The sequence below is a fragment of the Rutidosis leptorrhynchoides genome, chromosome 2 (assembly GCF_046630445.1).
Source record: "Rutidosis leptorrhynchoides isolate AG116_Rl617_1_P2 chromosome 2, CSIRO_AGI_Rlap_v1, whole genome shotgun sequence".
Classification (NCBI taxonomy): domain Eukaryota; kingdom Viridiplantae; phylum Streptophyta; class Magnoliopsida; order Asterales; family Asteraceae; genus Rutidosis; species Rutidosis leptorrhynchoides.
In genome coordinates this window covers 4,115,647-4,128,077 of record NC_092334.1, presented here as the reverse complement: position 1 = coordinate 4,128,077, position 12,431 = coordinate 4,115,647, and positions in this window count along the sequence as shown.

Sequence of the window (12,431 nt, the reverse complement as noted above, 5' to 3'; positions counted from 1 at the left end):
ATAACATTCCCTTGAACATCCTCGGGAAGACCTTCAATATACCGCTCAATTCTTCTAGCTTCAGTAGGAAACATTTCAGGACATAGAGTAGAAAGCTCCAGATAACGATTGGTATAATTCTCAATGTCAGTACCCTTGACCCTGAGTTCCTAGAACTCAGCTTCAAGCTTCTGAACTTGACTCCTTGGGCAGAATTTGTTGACCATCATACTTTTGAGTTCGTCCCATGGAATTGCATTAGCATTATCAATTCCTACGGACTTGGCATAAGCAGTCCACCAAGTTAAAGCATTACCACCCAACGAGCTAGTGGCATACTTTACTCGATCATCATCACCACAGTTGCAAATACGGAAAATAGATTCCATCTTTTCGAACCAACGAACTAGTTCGACAGCTTCTTCGTTTCCCTTAAAAGCGGGAGGGTGACAGTTTGTAAAGTCCTTGTAGGAACAAGGTTTTGTTTGAGTATTAGCATGATTAGCTTGGGCGTTGCCTTGGGCAGCAGCGAGTAACTGTTGGAATTGCTCAGTAGTTAACACAACGTTGTTAACGGTAGGTGCAGCTGAACGAACCATGATGTCACTACATAAAAGTGAACATATGTTTGATAAGTTTAACAAGTTATAAGTTTGAGTAATCACAAGTATGAATAAACTAAAGTATTGATATCGCATGATATTAATAAAACATTTTATATTATTAGAACGAGGCATTAAATAAGCCTTTATTACACGATTCGAAAATAGAAATTGTTTAAGGCACAGCCTTTACATAGATGGAAAATAGGAAAAATAACTAGGAAATATTAAGATTGAAGTAGTCTTCATATTTCGTCTCCAACCTTCTTCATAAACTCCTCAACTTTCTCATTTTTCGTCTTTTGTTTCTCATAGAGATACTCGAAGTTGTCATAAAGGTTGGTAACACGACTGTTTACGGCATTAGTGTTGTACTCTCTTATGGCAAGTTGTTCGTCGACTCGACCTTTCTCCATTTTCATTCGGACATCAACATCCTCCTTGAGGTAAGCAAGTGATTGCTTTCCCCAGCGAGTGTTGCGTTCTTCCTCGCACTTTAGCATCAGCAACTCCTTTCTTAGCTCGACGTTTTCTTTCATAAGTTTCTTCATTCGACGATCCACTCTTTCCATGTGGCGAAGTAGACCTCCAATGTTTCTCTCGGTATTGTTTCGTAATCTCATGATTTCATACTTAGGACCATCATAAAAAGGAGATCGGGCTCTCTTCCTTGATGGACCAACTTCTTCATGCCGTTTTCCCTTATCTTGGGTTCTCGGAGTTGGGTAGTATTGAGGAGACCCATGTGAATCTAAAATAGTATTCGGGCTATAATTTAGCGGTGGTGAAGCAGGACTATAAAGAGGAGTTCGAACTGGTCTCGAAGTTGAAGAGTGTCCAACACCTACTTCGGTGGTAGGGTTGTGAGTTGCTTTGTTGGGCTTGTTAATGCTTGAGCTTGACATCCTATCATTAGGAAAGAGACCTTGATTAGAATCTTTGAGTCAAGTTTATTAAAGCATAATTGTTAAGATTATACGACAATCCTAAGTGCTTTAAGTCTAAGGCAGGAAAGGTTATAGTTTCCTAGATTGCTAAGGCACCCTAGCTAACAAGTAAGGCACACATAAAAATGCAATCCTGGTTCTCTATAACAGCCTGGTTTGCTCTGATACCAATCTGTCACACCCCCAGTTAGGGCCTGGGTGAAATGTGACTTAATATCAAATCAACCAACATATTATAATATACGAGAACAATACTAAATGATAAAACAAACTTTATTGAGCACGCAGCGGAAAATGAAACGTAGTTACAATGATAGGAATAACAATAATGGAAATGTTCACATGCAGAAGTAATAAATGCGATATCTCTTGATCCTATGTCCAAGTAGCATCACATAAGCAGTAAGTATAAGAGCTTGAATCAAACAGCACCTGAGACAAAACATGCTAAAGTGTCAACCAAAAGGTTGAGTGAAGTTCATAGGTTTAACAAATAAGTTTGACCGTTTGTTTTAGACCACAAGATTTAATTTGTAAGGTTGATCTCCCGCAGGATCAAAAAGTTATGCCAGTGCGTGATATTTAGACTAAACGTTCAAGTTTGCCCCATGACAAGTTGTGTCTGTCCTTGTCGGTTTAAATTTCATTATCAAGTAATACAAAGACTGAGTCAAATGTATCGGGGACGTTACTCCCGATAGGCCTACCCCCAATAAATAAGCATGCCGCAGCACTTAAAAATATCACTGTAGGGACTTAGTCGGACGTAGCCGGGTATAGCATAGTTTTAGCAGTTGGTACTTGTGTCTAAATTGTAAATAGTAAAAGCAGCATGTGTCTCACCCCAAATAAGTTAAATAAGTTTGCTAGCAATAAAGAGTGGGGCTATGAATTCACCTTAGTAAGTAGAGAGAGTTATTCCTCAGAATAGAGAGTTGAACGAGTGAGCAGGAAAGTTAACCTATTGACATTTAAGAGTAGTTAAGTGTTTTGCCCATGTTTAAGTTTAAGTATGTGTTTAAGTATAGTTTGTTTTACTAAGTTTCTATTCCTAGTAAGTTACTATTTTTATAAAGTTTCTATTTTTAGAAAGTTTCTTATTTTACTAAGTTTCTATGACTAGAGAGTTTCTACTTTTATGAGTGTTTCCATTTTAGGATACTTGCCGTATTAGATAAGCTTCCAATCACCCCTTTCCCTTCGAATGGCTAATTTAGATCTAGGGGCTTGAGCCATAGGACCCTTTAAATCGGAAGTCCAAACCCTCTGCCTAGAATCTCGTAGAAACCATTCGTCAAGAAAGTTCGAAGATCTATACATCTCTAATACATATCCCAAAATGTTTGTGTGCTACAATATAAGTAGTAGGTTATAGGTGCTAGTAATAGTAATAGTATATACATGTTAAGTACTAGTATAAGTAGTATTAGGGTTTAAGGTTTTAATATGTATATGTATATATAAAAATATATATATATTTTTTTTACATGTATATATGTATATATAAATCTAGGTGTGTTTATGGATAACAAGTTTATAATATGAATATGAATTAACAAAGATTAAAGTTTATGTAAATAGTTTAGGGTTTATGTTATACCTTTGAAGATTCAAGATAATTAACAAAGAAAAGATGAACACGATGAAGATGGAAGATCAAAGCCTTGAAAATCTTGAAGAACTCCTTGAAGATTCTTGAAGAACACGAAAAACAAGCTTGAAGATCCGAATACCACAAGAGAGGGAGAGGGAGAGATTGTTTTTTTTAGAGAGGATTTTGGTGTGATTTGTGAATGAGAAACTAGGAGTTTATATAGTGCAAGTATTAGAGTGTTAGTCAACATAAGGATGTTCTAATTAATAATTTTATTTTGTTTTATATTTTTTAGTCAACAAAAGGTGGTACTAGTTTATACCTTATTTTTAGTCAACATAAGGATGTAATGGTTTAAGATTCTTTAGTCTCATTATTATTACTATTATTATTTTTACATTTACTACATTGATAAGTATTATTTTCTTTTTACTAATTCATGACTTGTATATATTTAGTTCCCAATTGTTTTATTATTTATATAAATGTCACTTTTTATTTATTACTTACAGGTTATTAGTTATAATATTACATAAATGCATAAATTTTAGTTAGTAGCGAGTGTCGACTAACAGTTTATTATTTTCATCTTTTATTAACTTGTCAATTATTGCACAAAGTTAATTAATATGTTTTCTAACTCTTAACACTTAACAATTGTTGATTAAAGTTTGATCATTAAGTTTTAATTATATTGTTTGGGCATTTAATATTGAAAAAATATAGAATGGAAAAATGAGGGTCGTTATAGGATCATTGTAGTAGCCGTTAACCATGGTGATGGTTTTGGTTTACTTGAACAGAAGACAAGAACAAGTGTAGTATTTGCAGATTTATGATGGTGTTCGATCAAACGACAACAATAACAAAGATGGTGGTTGTTTGGTGGTGGTGCTTGGTGATGATCGAATGGTAGCAACAGTGGGTTTGTTGCAGGTGATTTACGGCTGCAAGACAGAAACACGTGATAATAGCAGCAGTTTGATCGATGGTATTCATGGAAGAAACAGTAACAAAAGTGAGAGAGAGAGAGAAAGAGAGAGAGAGAGAGAGAGAGAGAGAGAGAGAATGAGAGAGATGGAATGGATTTCGTTGCAGGTAGGTGATGGATGGTGGTTCTAATGGTGGTGGTGGCGATTTAATAAAGATGGTGGTGTCTTGATCCGAAAAGTAACAAACACAGCTAGTCGAATAGAACACAAGTGATCGGGGTGGTTTTTATGGTTGTAGAAAGTGGGTTTTCATGGTGATTGGTGGTGGTAGCAGGGGTGGTCTAGGGTGGCTCGAAGTGTGGTTGTGAAAGTAGAGGAGAGTGGTGGTATGTCGAAGCAAGGGTGGAAGGTTGTTCTCGGTGATGATGAGTTATGAAACATGGTGTGTGTGTGTGTGTATATATATATATATATATATATATATATATATATAAGCATAAGTGTTATGTATATATATAGTTAGATAATCTCACACAGCCACTAGTTTAATATGCATATATAATTAAATAGTAATATATATTCACCAACACTATATCAAATTTGCTCGTATAAATAATTAGCATGCCAATGAGTGAAGAGTTTACTGTTTTCTTTTGACTTTAATTCTAATTCCCCACTTTTAACTGCATCTTGATTAAGTTTTATGCGAGTTAAATAAAGAAAGAAAATGAAACGTGCATAATAACTTTAATAATAATAAATTTTAGCGGCCTCCTCTTTAACTCTTGTGCCGACGATTTATGACAGGTATCATTTCGTACATCGTTGTTAATCAGTGGCGGATAAAATACTTAAAAAAAATCCCAAATTTTTATATTAATTATATTTATTTATTTTGGTCATTATGGTATAAAATTCGATCATTAACTATTTAAACAAAAATTAACTCACTCTCCTCTCCCGATCCCAGCTAAAATATAAAAAAATTTAAAACTTAACAAATAGTTTCTAAATACATATTGAATAAGCCTATAAATTATATAACTCATTTTCGGATCGTCGTTTATTTTAAAATCACATAAGTTCGAATTTAACTTGCTTAATATCGATCGAATAACATTTGAGTGTTACTGTCGTTTACTAAATAGATTCGAAATCACAAAATATATATTTAATATACTTTATTTATGTATATAGATATGTTTTAAATAATAATTATCACAATATCATATTTTTATTTTATTTTACATAATTAATTTTAATAACAACGGCATATAATATTTCAAATTATATTTTCAATTATATATATACATATATATATATATATATATATATATATATATATATATATATATATATATATATATATATATATATGTGTGTGTGTGTGTGTGTGTATACACGCATATCTATTTACAATTAATTGTTTGTGAATCGTCGGAAATGGTCGAAGTCAAATGTACGAAAATAGTTCAAAAATTTTGAGACGCAACATAACGGACTTTGCATATCGTGTCATAAATATTAAATCGTATCGAGAGTTTGATTTAAAATTAGTCGAAATTTTCCGGGTCGTCACAGCAAGGTTCTTCAAAATCTGGCTGTTACAAAATAACCCAATTAGATTAATTAACGTGTATCTTATTATTTTATGCATCATGTAAGAGTTTTTTGTTAAGACCATTTGTATCGCCACCAATCAACGCCTGTTAGTTCCTATGTGGAAAGCATCCAACGCCCATGTTTCAGGTATCGCGGTGTTGCTTTGCAGCGTGGGGACCGAAATCGTGAGAAAGCAAACACCAAAACAACGACATTTCTTATAATTTTATTAATTTTATATTATTATTAAAAATATTATTTTTATCGCTTTTTAATATTTATCCAATTATATTTTAAGACATCATCACAATACTCCTAACTCATGTAACATCCCGCGTTTTTCCGTTAAATTTAATTTTAACACCGTCTTTTTTTTTTAAATATAATCTTTCGTATTTAAATCAATAGTTTCCGTGAGTAACGTTCATTATATTCCCGCTATTTAATTTTGACATCACCCGTTTACTCGAGCGTTTTAAAAATATTCGTTTGGTTAATTCCCGCACCCGCTTTGAAACTTGAGGGACTAAACTTGCCAAGAGGGCAAAGAGATGACTAGGTCAACTAGTCAACCTTCACCCTCCTCCATTCAATCACCTCCACCTCTCTCTCTTTCTCTCTATCAAGAACACACACACAAACACCCAATTCAATCATTCATCATCTAAATTCAATCTTGGAAGCTCACAACAAATCCGATTACATTTTCGTGATCCTCTCTTCATCCTCTACATTTTGATACAAACTTCATCTCGTTTGGGTAACATTTCTAAAACTCTAGATTTCTTTAAATTCGTGTTTTTGACTTGAAATTGTGTTAGTTAGTGTCTATGGCTCGTGTATAACATGAATATATGTTTTGTTTGCTCGATTCGTTGTTTTGAGTAACTAGTTTGAACATTTGAAATGGGTTAGCTTAATCCTTGATTTTGGATGAGTTAATGTTGTTAGATTGTTAAAGTGCATGTTTTAATTGTGTTACTAGTATCACTAGCTTCGTTTTGATGCGTAGGTTGATTAAGGAAACTTCAAAAACATGAATATTGATTTTTGCGGATTTTGGTTAGGGTTTGATAGACTTAAAACGAGCTTTTGATGTTTCGAATGCCATGAAATGTTATTAGTAAGTGTTTAGTTGTAATGTATGCTTCATTACCTTCAAAACGGCATATCGTATGTGTAAATTGGATTCCCGAATCATAAAATACGTTTTACGAACTTGAAACTTTGAAAATAAACCTTTCTTGATCAATTGACGAGTTTTCGGTTATTGTAAATGATGTTTTTGATTAATGATAAGTGGTTAGTTGTATTCCTTGTCGAAATAGCTTTCCGATGATATAAAATACATGTTCTAATTGTTTGCGGATCATAAAATGTGAATGTTTGTGTTTTGGTTCGTGCATACTTTGAAAACTGACCAGAATTCTCTGGCCAGGTAGTGGCGCGGCGCGCCACATCCCCGCGCGGCGCGCAGAATCGCCTGGCCAGATTCTGCTCACTTTGGCGCATTTCACGCGAAATGTTTGACTAGCTATCGACCTCCGATTCACATGAAACTTGTTCTAATATGCTTATATATGAATAAAAATCTCAGAAAAATAGTTCGGGACCGAACCCGAACGTGTTGACTTTTTCGTTGACTTTGACCAAGTTTGACTTTTAGTCAAACTTAACCAAACTTTTATACAATCATTCTAACATGCTTTTATACTTGTTTCTTGTATGAAACTTGACAACGTGATTCACATGCTATACTTAATCGAGTCGTAACGAGCCATAGGACTAATTGAACACATTTCACCCGACCTTGTGTCGTAACCGGTTAATTGATATAACTTACTTGTTTAGGTCAAGGCTAAGCAACTTTCATGCACACGTTTACTTGTTGAAGTACTTTTATACTCGTGCACTCGAGGTGAGATCATAGTCCCACCTTTTCAACAACTTTTTATACTTTAAATTGTGGGCTGAGAAACATATACTTTGTTACATTTGGTGCTACTTACTTTTATACTTTGAACACAAGTACAAGGAAAACAAACATTCCACAGCGAGTTAGAACAAAAATCCTCAATTCGATTATCATTAGTTACACTTGCAGGGTGTAAGCGAGAACTTATATTGTGTGGCCATACGGGTTTGACAAACCCTCACTACGGACGGTTCGCTACCGTCTACGGGTGAAATATATTTTTGAGAAACAGTGTATGTTCTAACACTATAGTGATGGGGTTCAATGGAAGGAAACGTTAAGTCTTGATAATTGGGTGCTCGCGAACAATACTTTTGGAATGCAAACGATTTTGATAATCAACTATGGGAATACTAAATCTTATGGTTCAAAAACAACGTTTATTACAAACACCTATGATTTCACCAACGTTTTTCGTTGACAGTTTTCTATATGTTTTCTCAGGTTCATACTTGGCTATTTGATACATGCTTCCGCGTACACTCATACTTGCTTGGAGTTGAGCATACATGCATACACTCTGATTTCTTGCTTAGGGTCAAGCATACATACATACATACGCTAGGGATAGCACTTTTGGATTCAAACTTTTGTTTACATACTTGCGCTACTTATAGCAACTGTGTTTTTAAACTAATTATGTCGCAAGTTATTTCATTTATACTTTATGACTTTGTAAACTTAGACTTGTTGTCGAACGGTTTTTGTAAACTAAACTTGTAAGTCTTGTACCTTTCAAATGGATGCGACATAATTTTGGTCAAACGAGTCTCATATAGGGACTACGACCACGCAACGGGACCTAAGTTAACGACGCCGTCAATAACGGTTTTGGTCGGGTCGCTACAGATGGTATCAGAGCGTTGGTTGTAGGGAACTAGGACGTGCATTAGTGTGTCTAACAGAGTCGTTAGGACGCATTAGTGAGTCTAGACTACAACCGGATAGTTAGCATTTGCATTCTGACATACATTTGCTATAGATAGCACTTACTTGACTACTTGTGCATTATACTTGAATCATTCTTAGGCAAACTTTTTAATGGTACCCAACCTTCATCCTACGAACTCGTATTCCGCCACTTTTTGGTAACACACGTAAATTCATGATTCATACACGTATGGATGACGACGACTTCATTAGTCACACTTGTTCGGGAACTCTGTCTCCCGGATTGTTATTTGCCACCGTTTCAACTTACTATCGGTTTCCCACTGGTGTTTCTTACTATCTACTTTTTGGTGTTACTACCATCACTACTCTAGGTGAGTATCGTCATCAACATTTATCACTACGGTTGCGTACTACTCGTTATCATGACTCATTACTCTTTTCATACCTGAATACATTTTTGTCTGACTCGAACCGCATTGACGTGAACAATCAATTATACACTTCCCTCGGGGAACGCTTCCTTAGATTTGCAGAAATTCTTTCGATTTAATACGAGTCACGTTTGAGACGTCGTTACATTTTGTTCATTTTAGGTCTTCACGATGACACGAACTTGAATTTATAGAGTGATGTGGGAATGGAGGTATGAGTTAGCGTAATATAACGACACTCGATCAACGTGGTTATATTACGGTAAGACATACCAAAGTTCTAGTGACGCGTGATGGTGGTTAGACTCGATCAACTTAAACACCACCATGTGCCATGTACATGACTTCATCTTTTCATGTTTGGACATCCGAAAACTCCGAGAATATTGATAACAACCATACCGGGGACACCCCTTCGACTTTTGTCGAACTATACTTATGCTTCCGAATGAATTACCGATTCCTCTCGACTTCAACCGTATGTTACACGTGTATACTATCTCGTCCTCGCACAGTCTTATTGGCTAATTACGATTTACTCGTTATGCTCGCACCGAGGCGGAAACTTCTCTCTCATCACACTCGTACTTCCGGTTCAGGAAATCTTTACTCTAAACTCTCAATGGGGGGAGAGACTCTCCACGTTATACTAGTATTCACCTCGAGGGTGAATAGTTCCGACGAAAGTTTTTCTTTCAGAAACCGATGAGAACTTGCCCCGACGAACGTTTTTGGAAACCGATAAATCTTCCGCAACGCAAATTTCTTGAGAAACTTGTTCTAACTAACGTTTTCGAGTCCTAACGGATTTGTTCAAATATACCTTACGGAATGTACTCCGTTTCGGACCGAGATCCTCGTTTCATTTCTAGACTTCGGAGTGCCTCACAAAAAGCCTCGGGACCACGTTTAGACATGAGTACCGCGTACCATCCGCAACCCGACGGACCGAACAAACATACGATTTAAACCTTAGAATCCATAATACGAGTTGTATTACTAACTTCAAATTTACTTGAGAAAAGTATTTTCCTTTAGCTTAATTCTCGTACTACAATGATTTTCATTCGAGTTTTAACGTCACTCCTTTTGAAACCACATGTGACCGGAAACGTCATTCTCCTTTGTCGAACCAAGTAAACGATGATCAATTCACCGGGGCCGAGGTTATTCATGAGCAACCGAGAAAATTTATTCATATTCAGGCAAAACCCTACGCGACTCGTAATCACCAAGAGCTACGCCGATGTTAGACGTAAACATTTCAAATTCCACGTGGGAAACCGCGTCACGTTAAGAGTCGCACCTTGGAAAGGTGCAATCCGTTTCGGGAAAACGTAGGAAGCTAAATCCGCGATATTTTGATCCTTTAAATTCTTGGGGTGTTTTGGACCCGTTGTTAGCCGTTTGGATTTCAGACTCAATTGAGTCTCCGTTCATCCTACATTCGATGTATTAAACATAAAGAAGTGTCTTGTGGAACAAGAACTTGTTATCCTTTTCGATGAGCTTACTATCGATGACAAACTCCGCTTCCTAGGAGGACCGGTTGAAATTTTGAATCATGAAACCAAACTCTGAAACAACGTAAAACCCCGACCGTCAAAATTCGTTGAAATACCCTAGGACATACTTCTCCCTCACTCGTAGAATTGGCAACGCAAAATCTCGAGGAAGATTCAACAACTACTACTTCCAACTAAATTTCGGGACGAAATTTCTTTTGAGGTGTGGATAATGTAACATCCCGCGTTTTTTCGTTAAATTTAATTTTAACACCGTCTTTTTTTTTTTAAATATAATCTTTCGTATTTAAATCAATAGTTTCCGTGAGTAACGTTCATTATATTCCCGCTATTTAATTTTGACATCACCCGTTTACTCGAGCGTTTTAAAAATATTCGTTTGGTTAATTCCCGCACCCGCTTTGAAACTTGAGGGACTAAACTTGCCAAGAGGGCAAAGAGATGACTAGGTCAACTAGTCAACCTTCACCCTCCTCCATTCAATCACCTCCACCTCTCTCTCTTTCTCTCTATCAAGAACACACACACAAACACCCAATTCAATCATTCATCATCTAAATTCAATCTTGGAAGCTCACAACAAATCCGATTACATTTTCGTGATCCTCTCTTCATCCTCTACATTTTGATACAAACTTCATCTCGTTTGGGTAACATTTCTAAAACTCTAGATTTCTTTAAATTCGTGTTTTTGACTTGAAATTGTGTTAGTTAGTGTCTATGGCTCGTGTATAACATGAATATATGTTTTGTTTGCTCGATTCGTTGTTTTGAGTAACTAGTTTGAACATTTGAAATGGGTTAGCTTAATCCTTGATTTTGGATGAGTTAATGTTGTTAGATTGTTAAAGTGCATGTTTTAATTGTGTTACTAGTATCACTAGCTTCGTTTTGATGCGTAGGTTGATTAAGGAAACTTCAAAAACATGAATATTGATTTTTGCGGATTTTGGTTAGGGTTTGATAGACTTAAAATGAGCTTTTGATGTTTCGAATGCCATGAAATGTTATTAGTAAGTGTTTAGTTGTAATGTATGCTTCATTACCTTCAAAACGGCATATCGTATGTGTAAATTGGATTCCCGAATCATAAAATACGTTTTACGAACTTGAAACTTTGAAAATAAACCTTTCTTGATCAATTGACGAGTTTTCGGTTATTGTAAATGATGTTTTTGATTAATGATAAGTGGTTAGTTGTATTCCTTGTCGAAATAGCTTTCCGATGATATAAAATACATGTTCTAATTGTTTGCGGATCATAAAATGTGAATGTTTGTGTTTTGGTTCGTGCATACTTTGAAAACTGACCAGAATTCTCTGGCCAGGTAGTGGCGCGGCGCGCCACATCCCCGCGCGGCGCGCAGAATCGCCTGGCCAGATTCTGCTCACTTTGGCGCATTTCACGCGAAATGTTTGACTAGCTATCGACCTCCGATTCACATGAAACTTGTTCTAATATGCTTATATATGAATAAAAATCTCAGAAAAATAGTTCGGGACCGAACCCGAACGTGTTGACTTTTTCGTTGACTTTGACCAAGTTTGACTTTTAGTCAAACTTAACCAAACTTTTATACAATCATTCTAACATGCTTTTATACTTGTTTCTTGTATGAAACTTGACAACGTGATTCACATGCTATACTTAATCGAGTCGTAACGAGCCATAGGACTAATTGAACACATTTCACCCGACCTTGTGTCGTAACCGGTTAATTGATATAACTTACTTGTTTAGGTCAAGGCTAAGCAACTTTCATGCACACGTTTACTTGTTGAAGTACTTTTATACTCGTGCACTCGAGGTGAGATCATAGTCCCACCTTTTCAACAACTTTTTATACTTTAAATTGTGGGCTGAGAAACATATACTTTGTTACATTTGGTGCTACTTACTTTTATACTTTGAACACAAGTACAAGGAAAACAAACATTCCACAGCGAGT